This window comes from Grammomys surdaster, unplaced genomic scaffold (genome assembly GCF_004785775.1).
Source record: "Grammomys surdaster isolate TR1022 unplaced genomic scaffold, NIH_TR_1.0 126271, whole genome shotgun sequence".
NCBI classification, from domain to species: Eukaryota; Metazoa; Chordata; class Mammalia; order Rodentia; family Muridae; genus Grammomys; species Grammomys surdaster.
In genome coordinates, this window is record NW_021621071.1 from 10,041,098 (window position 1) to 10,053,607 (window position 12,510).

A 12,510-nucleotide genomic window follows, 5' to 3' on the forward strand; every position below is an offset into this window, starting at 1 on the left:
TCCAGAACAGCCAGGATTATATGGAGAAACCCTGTCTCAAACAAACAAACAAACAAACAAACAAACAAACACACAAGAAAATCCAGGAGCTCAAGAGGATAAAAACATCAAGGTCACTGTCTGACCCACAGGGAAACCAGAAAGACAGATCTGAAACAGCAAAGGTGAAGAAATTTATAAAGAAACAACACAAGAAAAAATTTTAAGGTTAGAGGCTGCTCAAGTGCCAGCTTTTTTTTTTCCCCCAGAGCCACCTGGAGTGTAGCTCTTCCTTGTGTGTTCTTTGTCAGTGTCTGCCACTTAATGTGTGTGGGTGTGTGCATGTGTCTGTGTGTATGTGTGTGTGTGTGTACATGTGTGTATCTAGCATCACTCAGTTCTCCACTGAATGAGTGACATTTTACTTGCTGTGTATTGTGTCTTTGCACTTCACCTTCCCCACTGAAAGGAGAACTTCCTGCAGGTGTGTCCGTCACCAGTTTCCTTCCCCGTGATGCCCTAGTACTTCTCAGGCCCCAGGTAGTTTCTTTAGCCCCATCTCTCTCTTTTGTTCCTCTGTTTATTTTAGCATATTTCATTAAGGTCTGTACAGCTCAGTTTCCCATCCAAGTGACAACTGTTGACGGCTGAAGATTGACCAGCCACCTGTATACTGCTATATGAAGACACCTAATGTCGAGCCACCTGCTAATTCAGTGGTTCTCAATCTGTGGGTCGTGACCCCATCGAGGATCAAACAACCCTTTCACAGGCATAGCCTGAGCCCATCAGAAGACACAGATATTTTCCTTATGCTTTACAACAGTAGCAAAATGATAGCTATAAAGTAGCGATGAAAAAAATGTGTTTATAGTTGGGGGGGGGAATCACCATAACGTGAGGCACTGTATTAAGGGGTCCCAGCCTTAGGAGAGGTGAGAACGCTGTCGTAAAGCATTGCTCAGGCCTAGCATGGTGCATATGAAGTGAAGCGCTCTTAGCAAAGTGAATACTTCAGGGGAGTTGAGTGGTGTCAGCTATGAAAGACGGCGTTCAGTCATGGCTCAGGTGTCCTACCAGGTTAGGTCTATCATTTAGAGCCATGGTGGCAGTCACTTGAAGGGAACAGTTGCTACCCTTAGTTGCATCTGAAGACTAGCATGGGAGTTTGGGCACAGGAGGAGGCAGGCCACTGTTGCTTTTCATTATAAGATTTTTGCAGTTGATTTGCTTTTTCACCAGATGCGTGCACTGTTGATTTAAAGGGTGCACACACCTCTGAAAAACATTTTGTATGTATTTACTATAAATATGTCACATTGACAACAATGATAGCTAACATTTATTGAGCACTTGTCACATGCTAGGCATTGTGCTAAGCTGTGTATGGATTATTGAAGAATGTACGACGTATCTGCTGTCAGTTTGCATGGATGGAAAACATCTGGATTTAACCTATGTTGAAGAAAAATCTCAATCTCCAGATATAAATATTCGGCGACATAAACCCAGCTGAATAAACTCTGCTCATCAATCCTCATAACAGGTATGAACGTTATGTTCAGCCACAACCTTATAATGGAGGGAGAGAGAGCACTGGGTGAGACTGTAGGAGTGCAGACAGTGCAGTCAGTGGGAGATGCTGCAGTACAGAGAAAGAGAAAACCCGTGCATGACTTCATTTGCAACCATCTGTCAGTGTCATCTGTTTGCCTCCCCTCCATCTTTCTCTCACACAGTCAGCTCATCTGGAGTGTACTGACCTCCGTTTCAGGAGATGAGCCAGCTTGTCCTGGGTGATGCAGCTTCTGATACCATCTCGGAACGTTAGCTCTGATCTACCTTGCCAGGCATGTGCCTACCACAGCACCGTCATCTGCTGGATGTGGTTGCTCAGGAGCACCGGACCCCACGGCTGTGGTGACTCAATTCCTCAGTCAGTCTGGTGATGCGATTTAAATAATGCGGCTTGTTCAAAAGACGTTCTTTGGCACAGTTCTTTTGCTTGGAAGTGTCCGCTGTTTACAGTACCGATCTGTTGGGGGATGCCCTCCCTTCCTCATTTCTTTTTGTGTGTCTAACCTCTATCCCATCTTTCATGCTCCAGTTTGTGCCCTCTGCCCTAGATAGAACACCATGCTATCTACATGGATATTCTGCATTCTTCTCAGCTCCTGGCACACCACACTGGCGTGTCACCTCAGGGACCTACAGCCGCCGCCATGTGTTTACTGTTTCACTTTGTGAGGACACAGAGGCTGGACTGGGCGGTATTTTTTAAATAGTCTAGAGGTCTTTTGGTTTTGACATCTGTTAGCTATGAATTCAGAGAATGGCTCCCACAGACTCAACTCCTTCCCACAGAATGCACGCCTCTCTGGGTGGAGCGGGCTGGGGTGTCCACTGAACCCAGGTATGTTTCTTTGTGCCTTCCTTTCCTGATTTTCCTTCAGCCGTTCAGGATGTTATCTCAGCTCTCTGAGTCTTTCATACTCTGTCTGGCAAGACTCTTAGCCTGCTTGTTTACAGCAGTGTCAACAGCATGCTGGGTGATATTGTTCATTCTCCTAGTTTTAGTTACGGGTCATTCCTTCTTGAAAAGTGCTTATTTTCTTGTTGTCTGTAATATCATACTTCTTGGAAAGTGTCTTAGAGTTTCTGCAGCTGAGATGAAAACATCTCCACCAAAAGCAACATTGTAAGGAAAGAATGAATTGCATTTATACTGCTACACCGAAGTCCTTTGTATCATCAAAGGATGTTAGAGCAGGAAACTGGAGGCCAGAACTGACGAAGAGGCCTTGGAGGAGTGCTGCTTACTGGCTTGCTCTCTAAGCCTTGCTCAGCCTGCTTTCTTACAGCATACAGGACAATCAGTCCAGGGGTGGCCCCACCCACAATAAGCTGGGCCTTCCCATATCGATCAAGAAAATGCACAGTAGTTTGACTACAGCCCAGTCTGTTGTGGGGGGGGGCATTTACTCACCTGAGATTCCCTCTTCTGAAGTGACTCCAGTCTGTGTTGGGCTGGCCTAGAATGAGGCAGTACAGAGATTCTCTTCTGTGCAGTCAGAGGGATAGCTCCATGGCATGGATAATATACAGAGGTAAGACTCCTCTCTCCGTTTCTGTTTGGTATTTTGTTGAATTTCCTGTTGGATGGCAGTTCTACTAGCCCCGGTTTCGTGACTGACAGAGTGTGGCTCAGTGCCTGGCACACAGTGGGTGCTCATCAAACATCTGCTGAGTTGAGGAAACAAACAGGCGAAAGCCATCGCCACGACAGAACAGTTCTGCTCTAGCTTGTGATTACCGTCCCTGAAAAAGAATCCCAAACAATCAGACCCTCGTGCTAGACATCCGTCAGATTAATGGCTGACAAGGCTGGAAATAAGTGCAGCCATCAGGGAGAGAACGAGATTCTTCAGCACACTTGCAGCAGGCCACCTTAGGGTCCACTTGGCCCATGGTGGGTACTTATTAAATAAACTGAGATCCGGAGTTAAAGAGACATGAGCCATTACATGTTTATTACAGCATTGTTCTTAATGTTTATTACAGCATTGTTCCTAATAGCCAAGGTGTAGAATCAGGCTGGGAGTTCACTGGAGAGACAAGATGCATCAAATATACACAATGGCATATTATTCAGCCACATGAGAAGAGGAAGATTTAGTCACGTGTAGCTACCTGGAAGGAAGGAGCTGAAGGATACGGATTGGGATAAGTTTATATCCAGCAAGACAAACCTTCCACGCTCTCCCTTATGCAAGGTTACCGAAAGTCAGTCTCAAAGGGTGTAAAACAGACTGGACTCTGGAAAAGCTGTTTGCAGAGCTCTCCAAGGATGGAGAAGGAATACTCAAGAGCCACTGAGTTGTAACTGGGCAAGATGTACATATCAAGTGTAGGGTAACTACGGTTGACAAAAAAAATATCTAGACTATTTCCAAATAGTAGAGGGAGGATTTTGGATAGCCTCAACATACACAAAAACTGATGTATGTGTGACAGAATAAATCTTCCAATTACCTGGTCCGATCATGGTTGGGTACATGTGTGAAATGTCACACTGCCACCCATAAACATGTACACCTATTGTGTGCCAAACAAGTAAGAACACATCAAATGAAAAAATTGTTTGCACCCAAGAGAGGGCTAAGGAGCTAAAAACACTGACCTAAATCAGGATGTTAAAGGGGAACACAGCAAGGTTATGCATAGTTTCCAATGGGAAACAGACATTTCCTAAGTTCTCTTGCTCTAGGCACTTCCTAGGTAAGAGCAGAGTGTGTCATATAATCTTACAGCCCCATGAAAGAAGAAAGTAAAGATGCTTTCAAAACAAATTGTGCCAAACACTTCTTTGTTATATCTTGACAGAGAAGTGTCGGGGGGGGGGGAGTTGTCACGTTTTCCTGTTTCATTGGAATCTGGAGCGACAGTCAAAGGAGTCTCAAGAAGGACGCAGAAATCGGAAGAGTTAGATCATCTGGACCATAAAACAATGAAATGTGATGATGATGATGATATACAAGCAAAGTGATCAGAGTCAGACTGTCAGGAGACCAGGGTCATCAGAGCAGAGGACAACCTGTGTTGGATGGCAGAGGGTAAGCCTCTTCATCATCAGGGACCCCGAGAGCTGTCATAGTTGGGGAGGCAATTGGCAGTTTGCTGATTTTTCAGGGGTAACTTTTTGTAGTATCCAATTTCAATGAGATAATAAGTACAAACCACACAAGGAAAAAAGACCACGTTTGTGCAATGGCTTCTGTCCTGGCAGTGTGCAAGGTAAATAAATGGTGTTTGAAAAATGTATATATTCTGATCAGGATCTCTGGATGTCAGACAGTAAGGGGGAAAGGCGAACGTACATAGGAACCAGGAGGATAACAAATACCAGGGGATACTGAGATGCCAAATTCTTAGAAGTATTTTACTTACATTGACTCATCTAATTTTCAAGACGAACATTTTGACACTGTAACATGTAAAAGGGTGATCTGACCAGGTGACTTCAGGTCATTGCCTTTGTTTTGTTTTCTTTTTGAGACAGGGTCTCTCTGTGGCCCTGACTGTCCTAGAACTCCATCTGTAGACCAGGCTGGCCTTGGACTCAAAGATCTACCTTCCTCTGCCTCCTGTTTTTTTTTTTTTTGAAAGGGTTATTGAATCACGTGCATTTTATTATTCATGTTGTCCTTGGCGCAGTGACACTTCATGACAGCTCTTCTTTCTTCCTCTCATCTGATCATCTAGAGATGTCCATCTGGAGTCACGTAATGACTCCTCAACTTCAGATCCATCCTAGACCTGACTGACCAGCTCAGCAGTGCCGCCAGTTGTGGCTGTAACGTGGCTGAACAAGAGGCGTGATCTCAAGTAGTTCAGAAAAAAAACAAAAAAACAAAACACGGCATGAAAAAGACCCCCATTTCTGCCTATCTTTCTGGCTTCTCAGGGGCAGCAGCCGCAACTGGATCTCTACTTGCTCTTCAACTCCCATGGTCATTTTCTTTGAAGGTAGCTGCCTCTATGACCTGGGTAGGGTCTGGTGGTTCACTGTTTTAGAGGAGTTATTATTTCATGTTTCCAAGAATGTATGCTTAATCTAAGAGAAACGCAGCCACGGGACAGACAAAATCTTAGTAAGAAAATAGGTGATCAGATGAGAGGGGAAAAAGAGAGTGGATGGACAGATAGGTCACGTGGGCTCAGTCCCACACTTGGTCACATGGGCTCAGCCTTGAGCTTGGTTAAATTCAGGGGAATGAGCTGGGGCTCTAGGAAAGCTGGTAAGAGAAAATCTCAGTTGTTATCAATGGGCAGATGGAAGCAGCTCATTGCTGTTGAGTAAGGCAAGATTGTGACTACTGTCAACTGAACGCAGAGGAGTACTGCTCACTGACATGAGGTGTGTTCTCAGAGGCCATAACTGGATGTTGCCATAAGAGGATAACACAGGCACGCATGGCTTAGAATGTATGAAGTCTAGAGTGTAGAGGCCCACATCTATAGCAGCCTGCAAAATTTACAGACACTGATGCTGAGACAGGAGCTGTAACCTCCGCCTTGACGACGATCATCATCTGTCTGCGTAACACATGTCAGATTGATCTTGACTAAAGAACTTCTTGCTCAAGGATCACTTTACTTAGTCTTGTTTAATAAGCAGCCACGCCATACAAATGAGCCTTGAAAAGCAGCCCGTCCCTTGCCCTGGTCTCTTCTCTTGGGCTTCTGAATCTCCCAGGTCTATGAAGTTATATTATGGTCTGGTTTGCATCCTAGGCACCCACTGGGTGGAGCACTACTGATCTTCTTGTTGTTATTCCTTTTTCATTTTGATTTTTTTTCTTGTGTTTCTGAACCACCTGCCATTCCTGAAGTCACCAGATTGTTGAGCACCTCTGGCTTGACTGAGAAATACAACTCCTCCCTACACCTCTCCCACTAGGTAAATGGTACATTGACTGTAAGTCATTGTCTATGCTGACCTAGGATTTCTCTGTGGTGGGAACCTTATACTCTTTCTGAGAGGGCTAGGGACAAGTTTTTTTCTATTACTGATGGAAAGTACAGGATGCAGCCAGTTTTCAGAATACCCTCAGTCTCCTCAGAATCTCCTCTTTGATCAGTGATTTCTGACCCCATGACCAAGGGTAGAGTCTCACTTACCTTTAGAGCCCCAAACAATAACAGGCGCACACAAGGACTCACTGTTGTTATCTGTGTTGGCCGATTTCTTCAGGACATGATCTTGGAAATTGCAGATAAGCTTGAGCTTCTTCCATATATCCATCATAAATGTGCTTTTCCTTGTGTGAAGGTAATTCTTTGATTGAAAGACACCCTATTTCAGAGGTCAGTTCCTAAGCCTCGCCTCTAGAATATAAACATTTGTCTTAATCATGCATCCATCCTTATCTGGGGATCATGTCTTCCTCCATACTCTCTAGCTACAAGGCAATGAGTCAGTCTTCATTTGTTTGAAAGTAGTTGCTTGTTATATGCTTGAAAAATGAGGAGATTAAATATGGGCTATGCTAAATGTACTGGGCCAGTCTCTGTCTGTACTTTGGGGCTGAACTAATGGTAAAGGCAAGCCCTCTAGGAAGAGTGGCTTTCATCTCCTGAATCCTTGCAACTTCTCCCCTGCAGTTCGCCTGATCCTTTTTACATAGGGTCTGTACTGTAACCATTCCAATATCTACATGACACTCCCAAGTTATATCCTGAAGCAATACCTCTTAGTCTGGGACCTCTTACAACTGGAAGCTCCCTAAATATCAGCTGTGAGAATGAATCAGTGAATGAAGGGATAAGTCTGATTTAAAACCAAAACAAAACAAAAACACAAAACAACTCAACAAGAGACGTCTGAGATGGGATGTATTCATAGAAACAACCTTCCCTCTGAAAGAGTCGAACGAAATTAGTAATATGATTGTAGCTCCAACTAGATGCATTAGCTTTCTGAGAAGCCCGGGACTGGAATATAGAGATGGAATCATTCTGGTTCTGCTGGTCTGGTAATAGTTTTTACAGAATTACAAAACTATTGTGGAGAACGTTTGTGGCTTTTGTTTATTTATGTCACTAACCCTCTGTGTGTTTTCTCCAAACTCTGTTACTTCATGGACAGCTGGCTTGCTGGTCCCTTCTTTTACTACTATTATTATTAGGTATGAGTGGGCGGGGGTATGGTGTACATATGGTATAAGTGTGTGCACATGGGTGAAAGTATGTGTTTACATGTACATGCACAGGGGCCCAAGGCAGACGTCACAATGTCAGGGGTCTTTCTTTTATTACCTTTTTTTTTTACCATATTATTTATTTACTTATTCTATTTAAACATTATAAATTACTTTTGATATATGGATGTTTTGTCTGCATGTGTATCTGTGCACCACTTGCATACCTGGTACACAAAGAGACCAGAAAACTGTCAGATCTCTTAGAACTGGAGTTATTGTGGTGATTGTGAGCCACCATGTGAATGCTAGAAATTGAATCCAGCTCTGAAAGAGAAGCCAGCCATTTCTGTTAACCTCTAAACCACCTCTCTAGCCCTTCCACATTATTTTCTTGGGATAGGGTTTCTCTATGAACCTGACACCCACTGATTTGGGTAGGCTGGCTGACCAATAGGCTTTAGGGATTGGCTGTTTCCCTGCCCCCCACCTTCAACCCCCAGGCTGGGTTTACAGGCATAAACTACTATGCTCAGCTTTTTAAAAGTTAATTTTTAAAATTCTATGTGTGTGTTTCCTGCATATATGTATGTGTACCACATGCATGCCTGGAGCCAGAGGAGGCCAGAAAACAGCACTGGATCCCCCAGAATTGAAGTTACAGATGGTTGTGAGCTACCATATGGGTTCTGGAAACTGAATCCAGGTCCTATGTAAGAGTAACAAGGGGTTTTAACTGCTGAGCCATCTTTCCAGCTCAAGGGTCCAGCTTTTCATGTAGGTTCTAGAGACTCAAACTCAGGCCCTCATGCTTAGGGGGCCGACATTTTACTGACTGAGTCATTTCCCTGGTCCTATGCTGTTTGTTTCTTTACAGAAGTGTTGAAGGCACTACTCCTAAGACTGTGTGGTTTGAAATTACAGCCTATTCTTCCTTTACATTCCTTCTCAGCTGGTTTTTGTGGAAATCAACATCAGACCAGTTCAGGTAAGTTCAGGCGTGCGGTGCTGTAAGACAACTAAACTTTAAATCACACTCGATGTCAACGTGTACCCGGAGGCTGTAGTATATTCCAGGGTAGACCAGATGGACTTGAATGCCTCTCCCAACTTTATTATTTACTTAATGGAGGTGCGACAAAAAATAGGAAACTGAACACACATATGGGGACCACAGAGGCTGTTATATTTATTGTGCAGACAGTGATAATCCACTAGAGAAGTATTGCCACAAGCAAGCCGTCAAAGTACAATCACAGACAGCGATTCTACACAAGAACAGAGAGTAAAGTCAGAGGGCGCACAAAGGAACTGGGAGAAAGTCGGTTGCAGTTAATTGTCTTGATAAGTTTCTCCTGCAAACATATTTTTATTTAACTTGCAGAAATGGCAGAAGTCAGATGTCCAGTCTTACTTAGCCGTGACCAACAACAGTAAAAAACAGTCTTATAAAATTTATCTCCCACAAAAATAAACTATATATATAAAAATTTTATGATGTTCTCACTGTTCCATTGGACACAAGCCTTTTTTTTTTCTTTCTTTTTTTTTCTTGTTTTTCAGTATGAAAAATGAGGTATACTGGGACTTAAGAGGTAGTAGTGTGTTTTGATTGTACAACATACAGGAAATAAAGAATAACTTCATCAGAGATGGAAATCGCTCGGTGTGCCGAGTCTGGCCAACACGAGAAACTACTTCAGTTTTTATGAGCTGGCCAAAATGAGGTTTCTGAAAGGCCCATCCGAAGATATGGAGTGGGAATCTGATTTTTTATAAGCTACTGTTTGTTTGCTTATTTACTGCACAGTTAACAGTCATGTTGAGTTATAGTCTCTCCATAGCTCCTTTGGTGACCCACGACAGCGAGCCATCTGCCAGTCTCAGGGTGGTACGTGACCTTTGAAACGACCTCCCTGAAAACAGCTGGAAGAGACATGGTTGGTTGTTTGTTTCATTTGGCTTCGGTACTAAAAGTTATACTGACAGAAGCCACTATGAGAAACTACCTCCTGGCCCAGTGGATAACACCATGGAAAATCAGCACACTTAATAGGAGAGCAAGGCATAGAAACTCTACACAAGAAGCGTTCAAAATAAATCTGCTTGAGACATTTTTACAAGAATCACATTGTATAAAATACATGAAAAAATATCTGTCAAGCATATTCTTCTAGGCGACTAATCTTAAAAACCTATTTTTTTTCTTTTTTGATTGCATTTAGGCAAAAAGCTGAGCGAGCTCTAGTTCACCTACAAAGTTTCAAGTTTCTTTGAAGGCTGGTTTGATTTTTAAATTCATTTATTTTTGCAAAAGTATGTAAAAAATGTATTTCTATCAAGTGTCTTTTACAAAAAAAAAACCAAACAAACAAACTAGTTTTGATGAGGGAGAGGTGACGTTTGAGCGCTTTCAAACATCCGGGGGAAAGAAATCAAAGAGTAAGAGTGTTAATAGGATACAAGTTTTGAAGTGTGGAGGTAGGTCCTTGCAAATCAATAAGTCCATTTGTTTCAACAATTCATTTGAGGTACAGACTTAGAGAGTTATATTTGAACACTACAGATGTGTGTGTGTGTGTGTGTGTATGTGTGTGTGTGTGTGTGAGAGAGAGAGAGAGAGAGAGAGAGAGAGAGAGAGAGAGAGATACAATGTAGTGTCACTGAAGAAAATTATCCTTAAGAACCTAGGAGGAACTTGATTCGAAACTGTTTCAGATTAACCTAGCTATCTAGCAGGGAAGCTGCCACAAGCATTTGTAACATTTTAATTAAAAAAAAAAAAAGTCATAGAAACATGCATAGCCACGCTGAGACAGAGTAAGAGTGCTTCTTTGACAAGAATGACCAAGAACTGTGGGTGGCTGACATGCCGACCCCGTAAGGTTTGTGTTTTGTTCTGTTTTCCTTTCTCTTGCAGGGTTTGTGTCTAGCAGCGTGTAACAAGTGCAGGACTGTAAATTCACTGTAGCATTCAGAGGTAGTAGGAGTAGTGGGGATTATTGCATCTCTGGCTAAAAGTGCAGCGTGAATGCAGAGATGGCAGACCGAACCAAGATAATGCACCTCGGCCAGCCATCTTATGTCAAAAAAACGAAAGGTGTTACGGGAAGTAACACACAGGCTTCATCTGAGGTAAGTGGTACTGTGGTCTTTCACGGACACTGGTACACAATGAAGAACAGAGAATACAGAGAGGAGAGAGAGGTGAGGGAGATGGGAAAGGGAGGAGAGAGAGAGAGAGCGACAGAGAGCGGGAGCTTTTTTTTATTATTATTTTTTTCTTTTTAAAAATAGGGTCCTTTATATAGCAAAAGAAATTCTGTTTCGCTCCTCCCACGTCATCACTTGGGTGAGTTCATCAGGTACTGTACCTTTTCATTAAATTCCAAAAGATCATTCTACTTGTCTAGTTATCTTGGATGTTTCGAGGCTGACAAGTGTCATTTATTGCTAAGTGGCTTTCGGCTGTGTAGATCTCCCGTGGAGGGAAAAGAGAGCTTGTGGGCTTATCACTCCTGCTGATGTGTGTGAGTCCATAAACGGAGGAGTCAACATTTATTATTTGTTTACTTCCCTTTTTGAAAAACAAAAAAATGAGCATAACCTATTCTGGTTTGCTAGCTGTATGAAAAGATACACCAGTATTTTGTCTCATTTAGAATTAAAAAGTGAACAAAAAAAAAAGAAAAAATCAATTAAGTGTCTATAAGATTATACACAAAGGAGAGTAGTGTCTAGTCCTAATCTTTGGTGTCCTAAGCGGAAGATTTTCTACGATCATGGTGGGGGTGGCATCTGAGTGGACACGGAGTCACATACAATGCTTTTCTTATACGAATGCCCCTGGTCACCAGGGTGCCGGTTTAGGGTTTGCATGTAGTGACTGATTAAGCCCACCACAGAGGTTCTCTTCAACCACGTGCCCTTGCTTATCAGATCCACAAACTATTAGTAAGTTAAGGGGAAAGAAAAGTCATTAAAAGTTGCATTGTTAAACTGTGTCCCCCGTGTTTACAGCAGTTTCTCACTAAACCTGGGACTGTGAAGGGATTACAAAGTGATTAATATAGTCCTTCTCAAGGTTATGTGGTTTCTCCCACCCGGCCCCCACCCCTCACCCAGCCCCGCCCCTGCCCCACCCCACAGAAAGTGGAAAGACCGTGGCAGTAAAGAAGAAGTGGTCACTGCAGTGTCTTCTCCCTTCCAAAGATCCAACTGAGGTAGAAATTGAATGTCGGCGCCCTTTAATCCTCCTCTGCTGACTCTTGCGAGGATGTCTCTTCAGTCTCCTGCAATACACGGAGGGCAGGTGGGTTAGGCCTTGTTCCCGGACCAATGCTTGCCCAAGTACCACTCCTGTACCACGAGTTACCTCCACCATGGTGAGCTCGCTTAAGCAGAACATGGTAGGGGACACTGCCTGACCTCTATTCCCAGGTACCTGACCCGTGTCATTGAGGAATCAAGGGGTTGTCTTTTGTTTTCCAGGGCTGCTTCTAGTCCCTCCCTGTTGACTTAAGTCATCATGGTTGCTGATCAGCAAATTCAATTGTTTGCAGGCAGGAGACTGTGGGATCTCTGGAGGCTTTACTCACCAAGAAAGAGATTTAATTTTTCCCCCACAGTCTGCCACAGTCATTGGGTTAAAAAAAAAAAAAAAAAAAACCTGGCATAACTGCTCTTAAAAACAGTGTTAAGGGAAGTAAATTCACCCACGAGATGCTGGTAATGGTAGCTGTTTGGGTGTTTTCTTAGCTGTGTTCCTTAGTGCACAGACAAGCAACATACCCACGGTTATAAAGCAAGTAGGGGCAGGTTTGGGTCAAAC